The sequence below is a fragment of the Aotus nancymaae genome, unplaced genomic scaffold, assembly GCF_030222135.1.
Source record: "Aotus nancymaae isolate 86718 unplaced genomic scaffold, 86718_ANA_hifiasm-v0.15.2.pri h1tg000009l, whole genome shotgun sequence".
In the NCBI taxonomy this organism is placed as follows: domain Eukaryota; kingdom Metazoa; phylum Chordata; class Mammalia; order Primates; family Aotidae; genus Aotus; species Aotus nancymaae.
Genome location: NW_026988420.1, coordinates 10,568,930 through 10,587,970, shown reverse-complemented (window position 1 = coordinate 10,587,970; position 19,041 = coordinate 10,568,930). Strand labels below are relative to the sequence as shown.

Genomic DNA, 19,041 nt, shown 5'->3' with positions numbered 1-19,041 from the left:
CTTTGAGATGGAGTCTCACTCTGTCACCCAGACAGGAGTGCAGTGGCGCGATCTCAGCTCACTGCGACCTCCTCCTTCTGAGTTCAAGCGATTCTCCTGCCTCAGCCTCCTGAGTAGCTGGGAATACAGGTGCACACTGCCATGCCTGGCTAATTTTTGTGTTTTTTTAGTACAGACAGAGTTTCTTCATGTTGGCCAGTCTGGTCTCGAACTCCTGACCTTAAGTATCTGCCCATCTTGACCTCCCAAAATGCTGGGATTACAGGTGTGAGCCACTGTGCCCAGCTGCTTTTTTTTTTTTTTTTTTTTTGGTTTGACATTATATAATCTGTCAGTATTAACTATAGAGCTACATGGATCCAGTTCATATCTTTTTATTTTTTAAGTTTTTCTTTGAGACCGTGTCTTCCTTTGTTGCCCAAGTTAGAGTGCAGTGGCATGATCATGACTCACCGTAGCCTTGACCTCCCGGCTTTGAGCCATCCTCCCACCTAACTCCTGAGTAACTGGCACCACAGGAAACTGGCTAATTGTTTGATTTTTTTGTACAGATGGGATCTCACCATGTTACCTATGCTGGTCTCAAACTCTCGAGCTCAAATGATCCTCCTGCCTTGGCCTCCCAAAGTGTTGAGACTACAGGTGTGAGCCACTATGCCTGGCCATTACATTTTTTAAATTATTTATTATTTATTTTTATTTTTAGAGCCAGGGTCTCACTATATTGTCCAGACTGGAGTGCAGTGGTGTGTTCATAGCTCACTGTTGAACTCCTGGGCTTAAGTGATTCTCCCTGCCTCAGCCTCATGAATACCTAGGACTACGGGTGCACGCCACCATGCCCGGCTAAGTTTTTTAAAAAAACATTTTGGTGGAGATGAAGTCTCACTATGCTGCCCAGGTTGGTCACAAACTCCTGGCCTCAGAGGATCCTCCTGCCCCAGCCTCCCAAAGTGTTGGGATTACAGGCATGAGCCACCACACCGAGCTGTGTGCATGGTCTGGAGTGGGAGGTCTCGGCTCAACAATCCTGTGAGGAATGGGAAAGTACTGAAGGAACAGATGCAGGGCAAACCTGAGAGCATTTACCACACACATGAGCAAGGGCAGTGGGGCTGAGGCTCACTCTCGGTGTCAGGAAAGATGAAGGGTCATGGAGGGTGGCAGCTGCGGGATCAGGGAAGCTGGAGTGACTCTTTCAGGTTCATCATTAGGCTGTGGGAGCCTGCCTAGAGCGTGTAAGGGGCAGGGCAGGGAGGTGATGGTTCTCATCTCTATTCGTTTCCTTTCTCCCTGTGTTACCATTGCTTAGACCAGTGGCCACCTGACATTTGACTTTTCCTCCCATGAACTGGCCTGAGGGCAGCCCTGGAGCACAATGGGCTGGAGGTCAGACAGGTTGGGCTACCCTGTTCCCAGGCACACTCCCCTACCACCTCTTCTGCCTGGTACCCTTAGAGGGGGTAAAGTTTCAGTATACTGGAGAAAGCCCTTTGAAAGTTTCTGTGTTCTTGGGTACCTGCCATCGGTATGTTCTCATCATCTGCCTTTCTGTTCAGGGAAAGGTGTTGTTTACTTGCTCCTGTTTTCTTTCCAATCTGATTTCAAACCAAGTAACATCATCAGAGGGACTTGAAATGCCCACAGCCATAAAAGCTGTCACAGTGAATTTCTTTCTGAACCAGTCAACCCAGGGTGTGACTCCAAGGAATGGTGCAAATTGCGGCTGGGTGACAGCTAAATACAACACAAACATGTCACAGACCTCATAAGCTCAGGGAGAGTGACGGAAACAGGCTGAAAATTAATATGTCATACACACATCCCTGGCTTGTCTGTCTGACTTACCCACATTTATGCTTTTATCAACACTAGATAATCTTCAGCCACTAAATGGTCTTTTGAGATTGTGAATGTCTTTAAGATGAACATTTCTGCAGTTTCCCTCACAGATAAAAAGAGTAGGAAAATACTTCGGGATGTGATTTGAAAGACGCTAAAATGCACTCCTGTCCCAAACCCTATTCCTTGCCACCATGCTTCACATCCCCACAATCGACAGTACTTATTTGGGATACAACATTGAATTCAGAAGGCATCTGCTAATATCAGATACATTACCCCAAATAGGCGGCAGGTTGAACAATGAGCAGACAACTCTCCCTCCATCTATCTTTCCCATCCTTCCTTCTTCAGTGTTATAAGTGACCACCATGTACTACCTCAGACTTCTTAGCCAGGGGCTCCAGGCTGGGGCTGCAGTGCTTCCATGATGTGGCCTGTCAGTTAGCCTATGTGTGTTATATGCACATACGCCTCTAGAGAGGGGTCCCTAATTTTCACTGTATTTTCAAGGGGTCCATGACTCCCCACAGTGTAAGCTTCATTAAATTAGCTGTACTAATGTTATCAATTTAGAAGGCTGGCCCAGCCCCCTTAAAAAGCGAGAGTTTGGAGGGCTTCACTGGAGACCTTGATCACCTCTGAGTGACTTTGCAAACATGCCCAAAGATCCCTCTTACTTCCACATCTGCCCTCCTCCTCCTCCTCCCTCCAACACTAAGTATACACTCTCTGAAGAATAATAATACAGGATGAGCATCTCTAGTCTGAATATCTGAAACCTTAAATGCTTCGAAATCTGAAACTTTTTGAACACCAACACGATGCACAAGTGAGAAAGTCCACACCTGACCTCACGTGACAGGTCACAGTCAAAACACAGGTGCATGACACACAGATTATTCAGCATCCCCAAGGGGAAAAGGCACTCCCCCAGCTCCCTTTAGTTTGGATGTATCTTTTCTATGAATGCCCAGATTCCCCTTGCAAGCACACCCGTAAAGTGTAATAAAATGGCATGTGTGCAGACCAGACACACCAATAGCATGCTCCCCGTGATGCCCTACATGGCGCATCACTCCCTGTGCTGTTTTGCTTATTCCCTGCTCTGTGGTGTAAGGTTATTGTTGAAAATGCTAAAAAGGTCTGCATGTATCCCTATGGGGAACAGAGATAAGAAAAAGAGGAAGCATGTATGTTTATCTGTAGCACAGAAAGTCAAGCTGTTGGAGAAATTGGACAGCAGTGTAAGTGTAAAACATCTTACAGAAGATTATGGTGTTGGAATGACCACCACGAAACAGAAGGATAAACGAAGTTCTATGCCGAAAGTGATGAATAGATGTTAATTTAAAACAGAAAAATAATACATAAAGCTGAAAATGAAGATCTGGATCACGTGTTAAAGGAACATACTCATCAGTGTTGAAGTGAACACGTGTAACATGATGGTACGCTGATTGTGAAACAAGCAAAGATCTGTCACATTAAACTAGAAGTTGAAGGGAATGATGAGTATTTAACAGGCTGGTTGCAGAAATTTGAGGAGAGATACGGCATTGAGTTTTTAATGATTTGTGGTGCTAAAGCATCTCCTGATCACAAAGCAGTGGAGAAATTCATTGATAAGGTTGCTAAGGTCATCGCTGATGAAAACCTGATGCCAGAACAACTCTACAATGTTGATGAAGCATCACTGTTTGGGCATTACGGCCCCAGAAAGACACTGACCACAGCTGATGAGACAGTCCCTGTAGGAATTCAGATGTGAAGGATAGAGTAACTGAGTCGGGATGTGCTAATGCAGCAGGCATACAGAAGTATCATCTTGCTGTGGTAGGCAAGCTTGCATCCTCCCTCAGGCTGAACTTCTTGCCAGTCCAATATAATGCTAATAAAAAAGACCTGCATCACCAGAGACATCTTTTCTGGTTAATTTCACAAACATTTCATACCAGTGTCTCATGCTCAACTACAGGAAAGCTAGATTAGATGACAATGGCAAGATTTTGTTATTCCTTGACAACTGTTGTGCTTATCCTCCAGCTGAAAATTCTCATAAAAAATAACACTGATGCCATGTACTTTCCAGTAAATGTGACTTCATTAATTCAACCATGTGACCAGGGTAACTTCAGATCTATGAAGAGTAGATGTAAGAAGCCTTTCTTGAATAGCACGCTGGCAGCAGTGAACAGAAGTATGGGTGGGTGTGGGAGGATTTTCGAAAGGAGTTTAGCATGAAAGATGCCTATATGCTGTTTCCAGTGCTTGGAACACAGTGACTAAAGACACAGTGGTGCATACCTGGTACAGTCTCAGACCTGCGACTGTGTTCAGTGATGGTGATAAAATGGCATATGTCATGTAAGGAAAAAAATGATGTCTGACTTCCTTATATATGTGAAAAAGATTCCTTCAGAATCTATCAGTAAGCTGGAGGAAGTGGATATTGAAGAAGTTTTTAACCTTGATCATCAGGGTCCAGTTGTTCATTCATTCGCTGATGGTGAAATAGCGTAACTGGTTCTAAGTCAAGGTGATCGTGACAATAGTGATGATGCAGATGAAGTCATTAATACGCAGAAAAAGTACTGACAGACAACAGGGTGAAAATATGCGATGGGCTTGTTGCAGGACTATAGCAACGTGCATTTATAACAGAACAGAACAGAAAATCATGTCAGTTTATAAAATCAAAGACAGACTTTTAAGACAGAAATTATTGTGAATGAGGCTGATGACTCTGGAGGCAACATTTAAATAAGCCATGGAGCAGAATGCCTCGTCATCCCTAGAGGACCCACTTCCTGGTCCCTCAACTGCTTCTGATGTTTCTTCTCACCCTAAAAAAACACTGTGCAGTTGCCTTTTAATCAAAATACAGCATCGGAGGTGGAGACCGAAAGCCTGCTGTTTGCTGTTGGTGTTGTCTACCAGTCGATACAGGTGTTCTGGTAATGCTACTGTGAGGCTGAGTTACCCTGAACACGTTATGTGTTCACTGTGTTAATGGGGTGTCATTCTTTTCACTGTTAAGTACCTATGTGTAAGTGTAAGAAAATGATTGCTTACTGGTAACATAAATTCACAGTCAAGAATGACGGTGATCCCAAATAACCAGATTGTCCACATGGGTGACTGAGATTGTGATGCCTTTGCTTTCTGATGACTCAATGTATGCAAACTGTTTCAAGCACAAAATTATTGTAAATATTGTGTAAAATTACCTCTAGGCTATGTATATGAGGTACATAGAAATATAAATGAATTTCATGTTTATTTATTTCTTTTTTTAGACAAAGTCTCACTCTGTGACCCAGACTGGAGAGTGCAGTGGCGTAATCTCAGCTCACTGCAACCTCTGCCTCCCAGGTTCAAGAGATTCTTCTGCCTCAGCCTCCTGAGTAGCTGGAATTATTACAGGCGTGTGCCACCATGCCTAGCTAATTTTTGTATTTTTTGGTAGAGAAGGAATTTCACCATGTTGGCCAAGCTGGTCCCAAATTCCCGACCTCAAGTGATCCACCCACCTTGGCCGCCCAAAGTGCTGGGATTACAGGCGTGAGCTACAGTGGCTGGTGAATTTTACGTTTAGACTTGGGTCCCATCCCCAAGATATCATATATATGTAAATATTTCAAAATCTTAAAAAGTCTGAAATCCAAAACACTTCTGGTTCCAAGCTTTTCAGATAAGAGATACTCAATTTGTATATAATTTATTAAGCACATACTAGGCTAGCACTACACGTTATCTTACTTAATCCACGTAACTACCTTTTACGATCAATTCTATTATTGCCCCATTTTACAGATGGTGCAGCTGAGGCTTACAGTGGTTGGTTAACTTGCCAAGGTCACCCATATAATAAAAAGCAAAATCAGGCTTCTAGCTCAGTTAGCCTTATACCAGAGTCCACACATTTAACCACTATGTCATTGGTTAACAAACTTGAGTGATATCAAAACCACCTGGAGGGCTTGTGAAACTCAGATTTCTAGGCCCCATCCTAGAGTTTCTGATTAAATAGGTCTGGAGGGTGGGGCCCAACAATTGGCATTTCTAACAAGCTCAAGCTGCAACTGCTGCTGTAGGCCTGGGGAGCCCAGTGCCCTGAGGTGAAGCTAATTAGCCCCTCCCTTGCACAGGCTCCCTCTACGGCCCTGGAAGGAAGCTAAAAATGTGTTCATACAATTAGATATTTTTGTAAAATTAAAAAATATAGGCAGAGCACGGTAACTCAGTGCTTTGGGAGGCTGAGCAGAGTGGATCGTTTGAGGCCAGGAGTTTAAGACCAGCCTGGGCAACATAGCGAGACCCTGTCTCTACAAAAACAAAAAGTTAGTTAGGCCTGTGGTGCAAACCTCTAGTCCTGGCTACTGGGGAGGCTGAGGCAGGAGGATCACTTGAGCCCAGGAGTTTAAGGTCATGGGGAGCTATGATGGTGCCACTGCACTGCAGCCTGGGCTACAGAGCAAGACAATCTCTAAAAAAAAAAATATATATATATATATATAAAAATAAAAATATAAGATACTTGTGTATTATTTTCTTAAAGCAGATCCTTAAAATTGTAGAAGCTTTGAGTCCCCCAAAGCCTGATCTGCCCAGACCCCGACGTCTTCTTTCAGTTACAGTTCTGTTTTTATCTCAAAGTCAGCTCACATTACAAAATCCAGACCCACAAGCCATAGCTACCTCCCACCCCAGCAGGCTAGGATTTCATGAGGTTCTTAAGTCTGTATATATCTACTGACACAATCTGTCTGCAGGTTTCAGATAAAGATGGGACTAAAGTAGCTTAATGTATTAAAGGGATCACCTCAGCCATCAGGATATCCTAGCCAGAATCTGATTTGGGATCTCAAGTGGTGTCACCAGCACCCTTTGTAGGAAGGGTAGGGAGACGGGAGAGGCTCCTTCGTATGCCTGGACCTGGGAGGCCAGCCTCGGGCTAGTCTCGCTGGCAGCAAGGAAACCCCTTTCTTTATTATAAGAAGAGAACTTGCAGCCAGATGGTGATGAAGGGAGAGGGTGCTCTTTACGACGGGTTGTTTCAAATCTTCTACCTGGCAAGGGTCCAACACCATCACAAAGGACAGTGAGCATGGTGTTTGGGGAACAGGAAGCAGAGGAAGGAGAGAAATAAACATCTGACCTTTCTACAGTGATTTGGAGGCTGAGGATTCTCCTACCCCATTCCCACCACACTGCAAGCACGAAATCACAGTACCCTGACGTCAAAGGTTGTTGAAGAGATTTTCTTATCTCCTGTCCAACATATAATTAAAATACCACTGGAGCCATAAATGGAACTAAAAGAGGCAGAAACAGAAATTAATTTTTAAAATAGATGTAATCCAACATATTAAAAATATGATCACATCAGTGTATAATCAATATAAAAATGATTAATAAGTTATTTTACAGTTTTTCATGTTAAGTCTTTGAAATCCAGTGTGTGTCTTTACATTGCAGCACATCTTAGTCTGCACACTAAACTTTCTTTCCTGTCTTTATTTCATAAGCTAGACTTTATTCAAATTAGAATTCTCTGTTCTGTGAAATACAATGTTAAAATAATGAAAAGAGGCCAGGTGCAGCGGCTCATGCCTGTAATCCCAGCACTTTGGGAGGTGGGAGGATCACCTGGAGGGCCGGGTGTTTGAGACGAGCCTGGGCAACATGGCAAAACCCTGTCTCTATTAAAAATTCAAAAAATAGCCAGGTGTGGTGGTGGGCACCTGTAATCCCAGCTATTCAGGAGGCTGAGGCATGAGAATCACTTGAACCCAGAAGGCGGAAGTTGCAGTGAGCTGAAATCGCGCCACTGTACTCCAGCTTGGGAGACAGAGCAGACTCTGTCTCAAAAGTAAAATAAAATAATGAAAAGATAAACTGCAGACTTCAAGAAAATATTTTCAAAACACCTAGTTGATAAACTACTTGTGACCAAATATGCAAAGAACTATTACAATCAATAAGAAGAAACTAAACAACCCAATTAAGGAATGGACAAAATATTTTAATAAACATCAAAGAAGATATATGGATGGCAAATAAAATATTAGAGATGCTTATTGTCATTTTTCTTGTTTTATTCATTAGAATTGTTAGTATTTTAAAACTTAGATTTTTAATTTTAGTATTTTTTTTCTTTTTTTTAATTCAGTCTCCATAGAGACTGTCAAAAATTGCCGATGCCGTCTATATTTCAAGTCATCATGGCGGGGTATTGGGAAAATTTTTCAATTAGCAATAATTGTGCCTCAGATAAACCTCATTGGCTACAATACTGCCACTGTGCAAAGCGTAATTTTAGTATTTTTAACATACCCATGTGCGGCTTTGTCACATGGGTATATTGCGTGATGCTGAGGTTTGGGCTTCTAACGATTCCATAGCCCAGGTAGTGAACACAGTGCCCCATAGGTAGGTAGCTTTTCAATCCTTCCCCTCCTCTGCTCCCACCTCTTGGAATCCCAAGTGTTTATTGTTTCCATCTTTGTGTCCATGTGTACCCAATGTTTAAGCTCCAACTTATAAGTGAGAACATGTGGTATCTGGTTTTCTGTTCCTGCCTTAGTTTGCCTAGGATAATGGCCTCCAGCTGCATCCATGTTGGTACATAGGTCAAAATTTTGTTTGTTTTTATGGCTGCATCGTATTCCATGGTGTATACGTACCACATTTTCTCCATGCAATCCTCTGTTGTTGGGTATCTGGGTTGATTCCATGCCTTTGCTACTATGAATAGTGCAGCCATAAATGTCCTAGTGCAGGTGGACACTAAATTTTCAACAGATAAAGTGAAATGTGGCCCTAACAAAATAATAAAGTATGTTTAATGGAAAAATATGTTCTATTGCTTCAGTTTTCACATTTATGTTAAATTAAATTGTATTAAAACTTAAGATCCTCAGTTGAACCAGCTATATTTCACATGATCTATACACGTGACTAGTATTGGAAGTACAGCTGAAGATGGTACACTGCTTCCTGGACCTCTGGGGATAGCAGTTGATAGAATGAATGAAAAAATCTTTGTTTCTGGAATAATGGTAATAATAGCAGTAGGAACTGTCTGGAGACCTCACAGAAAAGATGGAAGGCTCTGGAATTTGGAGAAAAGCAAAAAAAGAAAATCCAGGTGGTCAGGATTCCTACTACAAAATCTCATATCCCTGGAATAATAATGAGCAGCAGTTATTACCATGTTCATTAATATATTGTGTGATGAATTGCTTAGAGTCTGACTCGTCTGCCAAGCCATAAGCTCTGTGGGGGTAGGAAATGCGTCTCTCTTATTCACCATAAATATCTACAGAGCCCAGCACCGTGCCTGCTATCAGAGTTTGGGGTACTGCGGAAAGAATAAATTCAAAAGCTGCACTCAATCCTTTGAAGACAAGGTGAGGCAAGGTTTATGTGATTCTGCCCAGCATAAGCAAATCAGCCCAAACAGAGGGTTGCCATCTGAGCAACACTGGCAAAGGCAGACTACGGTTTAGCTAAAAACACAGCACTAACAAACTGGGTAGTGTCTCCATTTTACAGGTGAAACCATTTGCGGTATCAGTAAGCAACGGTAACTTCTTAAGTCCTGAAGCCCTATAGAACCTAGAGGGTTTCCAGCACGCCTAACCCTGAGGCCACTCTCCTTCCCACACAGGCCCTGTTTTCTTCCGGGTTCCTCTTCTTTTATTTCCTCCAGTTACAGGAAATCATGGCTAAGCAGGTTAGACTCTTAGTGAGCGATGGGGAAGCACCATTCGTCAGTGGGGAGTAGTGTTAGTCTGGACTCTTCAGGGAAAAGAACAGAAACGTAACTTCCGGAAGCTTCAAGGGGAACTCACACGAAAGTACTCAGACTACGGGCCCCTGGACGGGACATAATTAGGGCAGCTCAGCCGGAAGCAGGTCGCCAGGTGCCGTTCCCTCCTTCTCTCCCCACCTCTCTCTCCTTCTCTCACCCTCTCTGTCTCTCCCTCTCTCTGTCTGTCTCTCTTTTTTTCTGCAGACTGGCGTTCTTCCGACTTCAGCCACGCATGGATCATACCCAGCCACCAGTGACCACGCGTGAGAGCCTCAGTGTCAGCCACGAGAGGGAGGTAAACAACTCTCTTGGGTTCAAATTTCAGAATCCCACTGAGGGGCCCCTTTGACCAGCCTATCCAGGCGCCCTGCTCTGGATGAATTGATCGCGGCTGGGCCTGGGAAGTCCCAGCACCCTGACGCTAAGGACATTGAGGAGACTTTTCTTGTTGCCCTAGATTTGTGAGTGCAGCTCCAGTAAAGAGTAGGAGGTGTTAGTCCACCCACATTATGAACGCAGCCACCTCGAGGGTGCACCCAAGAGACTGCTCAGTTGTCCCTACAGCCCCCAGGCACCATGCCTGGTGGGAACCTCAGCCCATTCGAGGAGATGACTGGAGGGAGGGGAGGGACAGTCCCTGGGTGGTAGCGCTCCTGTGGCGTGAGACAAGGGTGGGAAAGGGGGGCTTTCCTTCCGGAGAAGGAATGCCCCAGGACAACCCTCTAGCGTGGTGGGCTGGAGCGGAGGGGGCCTGGATTCAGGGCCAGCTTTGCAGGCATGTGAGCCGTGCACTCGCACAGAATGGCCCCTCACTTGGTTTAATGCTCTGCTGTCGCCATCTTGGCGTTCTTAATACCTGATAAACAGTTCTGGGCCTGGTCCTGCAAACGGAGTGGCCAGTCCTGCTGGCAGTCCTTTCTCTCTTCAGATGCTGCTCAGACAGCGGGCATCCTATCCTGTGCCCACATCAACAGGAGAAAGATGTCAGGGCAAAGTGAGGGTGGTGCTGGGGCACCCAGTCCTCCCACTCCACTTGAGGTGAGAAGATCAGCACTTGAGTATTTTTACATAAATGAATGAAATATACATGCCTCACTAAAATGTATACACAGCTCTAATGTTTGCAAGAGAGATACACTGAGACCTTCACGATTCTCCCAAGCATAAAATCTTCCCCATAAAAATGAACAGCCAGGTTTTAAAACACAAAGCCACACAGAGATGCTCGCTAAGTGACTGATGGCATGGAGTCTAAAGTTCCATATTACCTCCGCAAATACCAAATCTCTGCTGTCTCTGCAGGGTGGGCTGGATACAGAAGGGTTAACGTTCCCCCAGGGAGCTGAGGTCTTTGATTATGATCACACCAATAATTTTCTTTCCATTAAGACGTTGAAGCCTTTTGGCTGTTCTAAGGATGACAGGAACGGTTTTCTAAGTAATGGTCTCTGCTGGTGTAAAAATGCTGTAGGTAATGGGAAGGAGAGAGAGGGACATGGCCTCTCATCCCATCTCTATATTCAATCGATGGTGCTGTTCCTGTTCCTGATGTTTTAATAGGACTCATCATGGATTGCGGCAGGATTGCCAGGAATGGCAGATGTGGTTTTACTATTTTTATCCTGATTGAACACTGAGCGGAGCAGGGTGAGACTTTGTCCTGAGCCTGAACTAGGGCTAACTGGGGGGCGGGGAGGTGAAACCACCACGAGCCACACAACCTGCCCAGGGCCTGGGGATTTCTGCTTGTGGCTTGGTGCTCCCCTCTGCTTTGCCTTGCCCACAGGCCTCTGTCCTGGCCTCTCTCTTAGTTGCTGTGGCTCTGCCGAGACCGAGCCGCTTGTCCTTGACCGGGCTAAGCTGTCCACGTTCCCTGCAGTGGTGGTGGGATCAGGAGGGACAAAGCAGAGCAAGGGATGCAACCCAGAGGGAGTCAGACAGGCTGTGGCCTCTCAGTGGTCCTGCCAAGGTAACTGCTGGGATGGGGACAGCCCTGGGGCACCAGGGAGGAATGTCACATCTCTTTTCTCAGTCTGCTGTGTCTCTTCCCTCCTCCTCCTCTTCACCAAGCCGTACTCCTCCCTCCACGTGGCCAGCTCCTTTGAATGACTCTCTCCACCTGACTTAGGTCGCTGTACCCCTGTGACTCTGCCGACCTCATGTGTATTTATGATGGGCCTGTCCTCTTTGAGGGCAGCATCTGCTTCTTCATGGGTGTTCATGTATTTAATGCAAAAAAAAGGGGTGGCAGCTGGGGGTACCCATGAGGAGCTGTAGCCTAGGAGGCGAGGGCAGAGAGAAGCAACCAGAGAGGTTGTGGGGGTTGCAGAGCAGTGGAGAGTCATGAGTGCCGAGGGAGGCGAGAAGATCAGGGGAAAGATAAGGCTGTGGAGCCCTACAGAGACAGAGCCAGAGAGGTCGAGAGAGGGAGGAGGCACCAAAAGAAGTTTTGGGAGTCAAGAATTAGGAAATCGCCAGAGAACCTGGAAAGGTAGCAATTTTGTCACCATCACAAAGGGAAAAGCTAGATGGAAGAGTTAACAAGTGAATGGAGGGTAATCACCTGTGCTAGTTAAGATGTCCCTTCCAACAGCTCACAGAGTATACATTGATGTGCCCATGTATTGAGACCTTCAAAAATACTCATGTCCACAGCTGAACATGGTGGTTCTTGTCTGTAATCCCAGCACTGTGGGACACCAAGTCCAGGACTTTGAGACCAGCCTGGGCAACATAGTGAGACCTTGTCTATATAAAAAAAAAAAAAAAAGTCCGCCGTGGTGGCTCATGCCTGTAATCCCAGCAATTTGGGAGGCCGAGGTGGGTGGATCACCTGAGGTCGGAAGTTCGAGACCAGCCTAACATGGGGAAACCCTGTTTCTACTAAAAATACAAAATTAGCTCGGCATGGTGGCACGTGCCTGTAATCCCAGCTGCTCGGGAGGCTGAGGCAGGAGAATCTCCTGAACCCAGGAGGCAGAGGTTGCGGTGAGTCGAGATTGTGATCGCACCATTGCACTCCAGCCAGGGCAACAAGATCGAAACTCCATCTCAAAAAAAAAAAAAAGAACAAAATTAGCCAGGCATGGGTGTAGTGGCACACTCCTCTAAACCTAGCTACTTAGGAGGCTGAGGTGGGAGGACTGCTTGAGTCCAGGAGGTCAAGGCTACAGTAAGCTGAGATCAGACCACTGCACTCCGGCCTGGGTGACAGAGCAAGACCCTGTCTGAAAACAAACGAACAAACAAAAAAACTCATATCCTTTGGCTCAAAATTTTATTTCTAGGCTCAGCGTATAGATAAAGATGGAGGCATAAAGTTAGTTACCCCAGCACTATTTATAATTGTGGAAAATGAAAACTGCCCAAGTATCCAACTTGAATATCAGAGATGGAATGTCAGTTAACCATTACCATTATTATAAATATTTAATCACCTAGGAGTACAATATTGTGTTAAACCAAACTTCAGGGTAAAAAACACTGTATTCAATATGAGCCAAAATCTGTAAAATAAAAAATCGGCAATGAATCTGTCTGTCAATCTATCCACCTACCATCTACTTCTCTAGCTCCATAGAGAAAAGGTCTAACGAGGGAAGCTGTGCATTAGTAGTCAGTGGTTATGTCTGTACTGTGGCCTGTGAGGGATCTTTCTGTGTATTTTCTAAATTTCTAGTAATTATGAGTCATGCCTATAAACAGGGAGACAGAAGGAGTTGCTTTTAAAATCAAATGAGCCTGTGGTGAAGGTAGAAGCAAGGAATGAAGATTGTCTTGTAAAAAGTCCTGCAGTGAAGTGGCAGGAAGAAAGAAAGCAGTAACTTAAGAGGGAGCCGGTTTAGGAAGGCTTGGCTCAGTGTTATTTTATTTTTAAAGATGGGGTCTTGCTATGTTGCCCAGCCTGGTCTTGAACTCTTGATGTTAAGTCCTCCCCAGCCTTGGCCTCCAAAAGTGCTGGGATTACAGGTGTGCACCACTGTGCCTGGTTCAGTTTGGGTTTATTTTTGAAGACAGGATGCTATAGACCATTCTTTTAAGCAGAGGAGAATGCTAATAGAGAGGGTGAAACTGAAGACTCAAAAGGAGGGCAGTCATTCATGAGAATGACCCTGGCCTCAAGGGGTCCTCACGAAGTCAGCTTAGCAACCAGGAGAGGCTGGTCTGGTAGGGAAGAGGGTCTGAAGCTGGGGCCATTGCCACTGGCCCTCCCAGGTCCTCTTCTGTTAAAGGCTCTCACCTGCAGGTGCAGGGCTGCAAAACAGAGCCATCGTGGACACCTTCCTCCAGGATCCTGTCTACTCTTCTTTGGGCGTCTCCTGTGCCCATCTTTTTCTTCCTATTCTCACTCCCATTGTTAGCTTCAAATCCTAATGTCTCCAAGGGATGATCAAAATCCCTGCCCTTTGACCTCCGCCTCCAGCCGCCCCCGCTGTCCCCACCCTCCACTGTGCTTGCTTTCCCTGGCTTGGGGGTCTTTGGCTGTGCTGTTCCCTTTTCTTAGAATCCCCCCACTGCCCTCTCTGGGCCAATTCCTGGTCATCCTCCAGACTCAGCTCCAGCGTCTCTCCTAGGGAGGCCTCTGATTCTTCCACTCAGTTCCAGTCTGTCCGGAGAATTCTGCCCTTATGTTTATCCTGGCACTGAGCAGGCTGTGCCATGTGCCTTTACTTCTCTGGGTGCCCCATAGGATGGTGTGAAGACGGGCCACACTTCTTTTTTTTTTTTGAGACAGAGTCTCGCTCTGTTGCCAGGCTGGAGTGCAGTGGTGCAATCTCGGCCCACTGCAACCTCCGCCTCCCAGGTTCAAGAGATTCTCCTGCCTCAGCCTCCCAAGTAGTTGGGACTACAGGTACGAACCACCACACCCAGCTAAGTTTTTGTATTTTTACAAAATAAATTGTATTTTTAGGAGAGACAGGGTTTCATTGATAGTCTTGATCTCCTGACCTCTTGATCCACCTGCCTCGGCCTCCCAAAGTGCTGAGATTACAGGCATGAGCCACGGCACCCGGCCGGGGCCACGCTTCTATCTGCCATCTTCACCCTAACATCTGACCTGATATCTGGGACTCAGTGAATGCTTGGTGAGTTTTGATGAAGGAAGGAGTGAAGCACACAGCTTATTCCATTCAAGGAAATGATGAGGGGGAAGGAACCAACATTTATCTCATATCTACTCGGGCATTGTACAAAGTGTAGTATCCTAAGTGCTTTGAATATGCTATTTCAATAAATCTCAGATAACACAGGAGGTGAAGGTTATTATTACTCTTTTGCAGATGAGGACACAGTCTTAGAGAGGGAAACAGTTCACTGGATTGTACCCAGTTTGCACATAATTAGCACGCATGGCTAACTCCAAAGTCCCCATAGGGACAGACTATATCATCCCTCTATCTCCTTCTTCAAGAAACTTCCTGGTGATTGATTGCCACGCTTAGGGAACTAGAAAGTTATTCCTTTCATAAAAGTTTAGAGTTTCTAACAAATAGCTTTAAATCGTGCACACATCTTTAAATAGCTATTTCTTTTCTTCACATTAGGCTGAGAAATCCTCGCAGGCAGGAACTGTCTTATTCATCTTTCTACAACCCATGGTTCTTGGGAAGTTGTAAGTATTGTGTAAATATTTACTGACCTGATTATCAATCAAATTATTTGTGATTTATTAAGTGAAACTAGGATGTTGAATTTTCTGGAGTGAGGGGAGGAAGTATTTTTGAGCAGATGGCCTATTCCAGCACTCATCAAATTATACTAGATGGGTCATTTTCTAAGCACAGGGCCAGCCCTGAGGCTGTAGAGAGAACACATTTAAATTCATGATGAATTCATTTAAAATTCCAGGACAAGAAATCTTTCAGGAGCACTAATGACATCCCCATTTAAAACTAAATTAATTCTGTATGGTTTAAATGTTGTTATAGTGAAGTGCAAATGAACGTAATTACGATGAGGCCCTGCCTCTGAAAAGGAATCCATTAACGGAGTCAGTCGTCATAGTTTAGCTATTCATTAATACTGCTTGACATGATGCTACGTCACTCTTCTCCGTGCATTTACTTGATACATATTTATGGAGCACCTGTTCCAGCCATGCAGGGGATGGGGTGCTGAGAAAAACCCAACAAAAATGGAATGCATGGTCCTGCCCTGTAGCTCCTCACGGCCCCACGTGTGGTCTCACGGCTGGCAGCATTGGCATCTCCTGGGAGCTTGTTAGAAATGCAGGATCTCCTTTGGATATATACACAGTAATGAGATTACTGGATCAAATGGAATTTCTATTTCTAGATCCTTGAGGTATCGCCACACTGTCTTCCACAATGGTTGAACTAATTTACACTCCCACCAACAGTGTAAAAGTGTTCCTATTTCTCTACTTCCTCGCCAGCATCTGTTGTCTCCAGATTTTTTTTTTCTTTTTTTGTTTTGTCTTGTTTTGTCTCCAGATTTTTTAACGATCGCCATTCTAACTGGCGTGAGGTGGTATCTCAAAGTGGTTTTGATTTGATGACGAACATTTTTTCATATGTTCGTTGGCTGCATTAAATGTCTTCTTTTGAAATGTGCCTGTTTATATCCTTTGCCCACGTTTTGATGGGGTTGTTCTATTATAAAGACACATGCACATGTATGTTCATTGCGGCACTGTTTACAATAGCAAAGACTTGGAACCAACCCAAATGCCCATCAAGGATAGACTGGATAAAGAAAATGTGGTGCATATATATCATGGAATACTAAGCAGCCATAAAAAAGGATGAGTTCAGGTCCTTTGCAGGGACACGGATGAATCTGGAAACCATCATTCTCAGCAAACTGACACAAGGACAGAAAACCAAACACCACATGTTCTCACTCATAAGTGGGTGTTGAACAATGAGAACACATGGACACAGGGAGGGGAACATCACACACTGGGGTCTGTTGGGGGGTGGGGGACTAGGAGAGTGATAGCAGGGGGTGGGGAGGTTGGGGAGGGATAACATTAGGAGAAATACCTAATGTAGGTGATGGGGGATGGAGGCAGCAAACCACCATGGCATGTGTGTACCTATATAACAATCCTGCAAGATCTGCACATGTACCCCAGAACTTAAAGTATAAAAAAAAAAAAAGGAAATGCAGGATCTCTGACCCCGCCTCAGACCTACTAAATCAGAGTCTCCAGTTTAGCCACAACCCCAGAAGATTTGTATGGCCATTAAAATTTGAGAAACACCATGGAAATCATGATCATCCTGTTGGCAATATGGGACCGTCAAATGAGCTAATTGCTGAATGACATAAAATCTCAAAAAGGCTTACCTACCTGACTAGGTATTTACTCCTGTGACTTGAATCGCCCCACCTCACCACCCTTATAATCTCCTTTCTCTGCTCTATTTTTTCTTTTTTCATGATATTTATCACCTTCTAACATATTACATACTACATATTTATTGTGTATGTGGTTCACTTCGTCTCCTCCTCCTAGAATTTAAGCCCACAGGGGTCTTTGTCCATTTTGCTCACTGATACATCCTAAGCAGATGTATCGGTGTATGGATTGGAGCTCTCCAAGGGCCAGATTCTTCTGATGTTTCTCTAGCCCTCAGCATGGTCAGAGGCTTTCTAAGTGCAGAACAAATCTTTCTTAATAATCTGATGAAGCTGGGCTCGAAGGCTCACACCTGTAATCCTAGCACTTTGGGAAGCTGAGGCGGGCAGATCATTTGAGGTCAGGAGTTCGAGACCAGCCTGCCCAATGTAGTGAAACACCGTGTCTACTAAAGATACAAAACTTAGCCAGGCGTGGTAGCATGCACCTGTAATCCTAGCTACTCGGGAAGCTGAGGCAGGAGAATCACTTGGACCCAGGAGGCAGAGGTTGCAGTGAGCTGAAATCACATCACTGCACTCCAGCCTGAGCAACAGAGTAAGTCTCCATCTCAAAAAAAAAAAAAAACCATAAAACAAAACAAAACAAAAAACTCAGATGAAGACATGCCTGGCTGCTTCCAGATCCCAAGACCCTTCCTTCCCTGGGTCTTCAGCTTGTCTCCTTGGTCTGAGTCTTGCAGGCCTCATGGCTAGTGTGACCATATCATCTGGATTGGGACACCTTTGATATTGCTGGGGTGGGTGGTGGTGAGGAATTATTAATAGTTCTGTGGCAGGTACAAATGGGGACCATTTCAAGCAACTATACCGTTACTTACAGGACCAGTAAGTTCTGTTATAGTCTACAATCCAGTTCCAGGAGGATGGATCTGAAAGTTGCTTCCATGTTAGTTCTTCTGATATAAACTCAGATTTGAATATGTGTGTAGCAAAATACACAGATTTGAATATGTGTGTGCCACTTTTCCCCCTGAGATACCCTTATGACAAAAAAAAGTGAGATCATCTAGGTTGTACATTTGCATTTTTGATTTTATGGTATACAGTATTGCTACTTTTGTTGGAAAGGGGGAAGTGCAAACACACTTATTTTTCCAGAATTGGCTTTTATGCAGACAGTGTTGTCTATCCCAGTGCTAAGCCGAGGAAACAGCAAGTGTAAGAACTTGGGGGTTGGGGGTCAGGGGTGGTGGGAGGCAGGACCCTGCAGTGCTTCAGAGTTTGGGTTTGGCTGGGCCTTCTCCCCTCTGTTTCTTGCACTAACAGGGCCTGGACCTCTTTCTCAAAATGAAAACCAAACCAAAACAACAAAACAAACAACTCTATCCCCAAAACCTACCTTTCCTGCTTTCTGTCACGCATCCCAAGTATATATACATATTATTCTATTTATCCTTTTTTTTTGCAGGAGTGGGGAAACATTTGATATATTTTCATGAGTATTTAACCATACATTGTGGGAGAAACAGCTTATTATGCTACCTTCAGTAAAGCACAGACTGACAACCATCCTGTCACTGGGACACCAGCCTCATTACTGAAGGTGTTATGTAAGGCTATGTGAGGTTCACCTATGCTGTCGTGTCTCTCCACTGAGTTCTAAGATTGTTGGGGAAGGGATCGTGGCATATATTTTTTTCTAAGTCTAGACTCATTTAGTTGCAAAAAAATAATTCGACACAGATTAGGTCAAGTTTTTCATAAATGCCTTATTGGAAGGTTGTAGTAACATCTCAAACCACCACAGAACGAAGAGCAGGAGGAACAGCAGACCTGCCGACAACAGGAAGGGTGCCTGGAACAGAGCCGTCTCACCAGCCTTCAGAGCCATGGGGTCCCCCTCATCTTTGTGTCCCTCTGTCTCCTTTCTCAGCGCACTTTCTCTCCATGCCTGTCCTCCCCCTGCCACACACAAAAACATCTTTCTTTGACTTTGTGTTTTTCCAATGGATGTGCCCTAGGCAGCCCGGGTGAGACAATTCTGTGTTGAG

At 44.7% G+C, this 19,041-nt stretch overlaps 1 non-coding gene across 1 annotated transcript; it reads right to left on the bottom strand.

Annotated features, from left to right (window-relative positions):
* Nucleotides 1-8,017: 8,017 nt before the first annotated feature.
* On the bottom strand, nt 8,018-8,158 carry LOC135273868 (U4 spliceosomal RNA). The gene has a single exon (XR_010341658.1). It is a non-coding gene; the product is annotated as a U4 spliceosomal RNA (small nuclear RNA).
* Nucleotides 8,159-19,041: the final 10,883 nt, after the last annotated feature.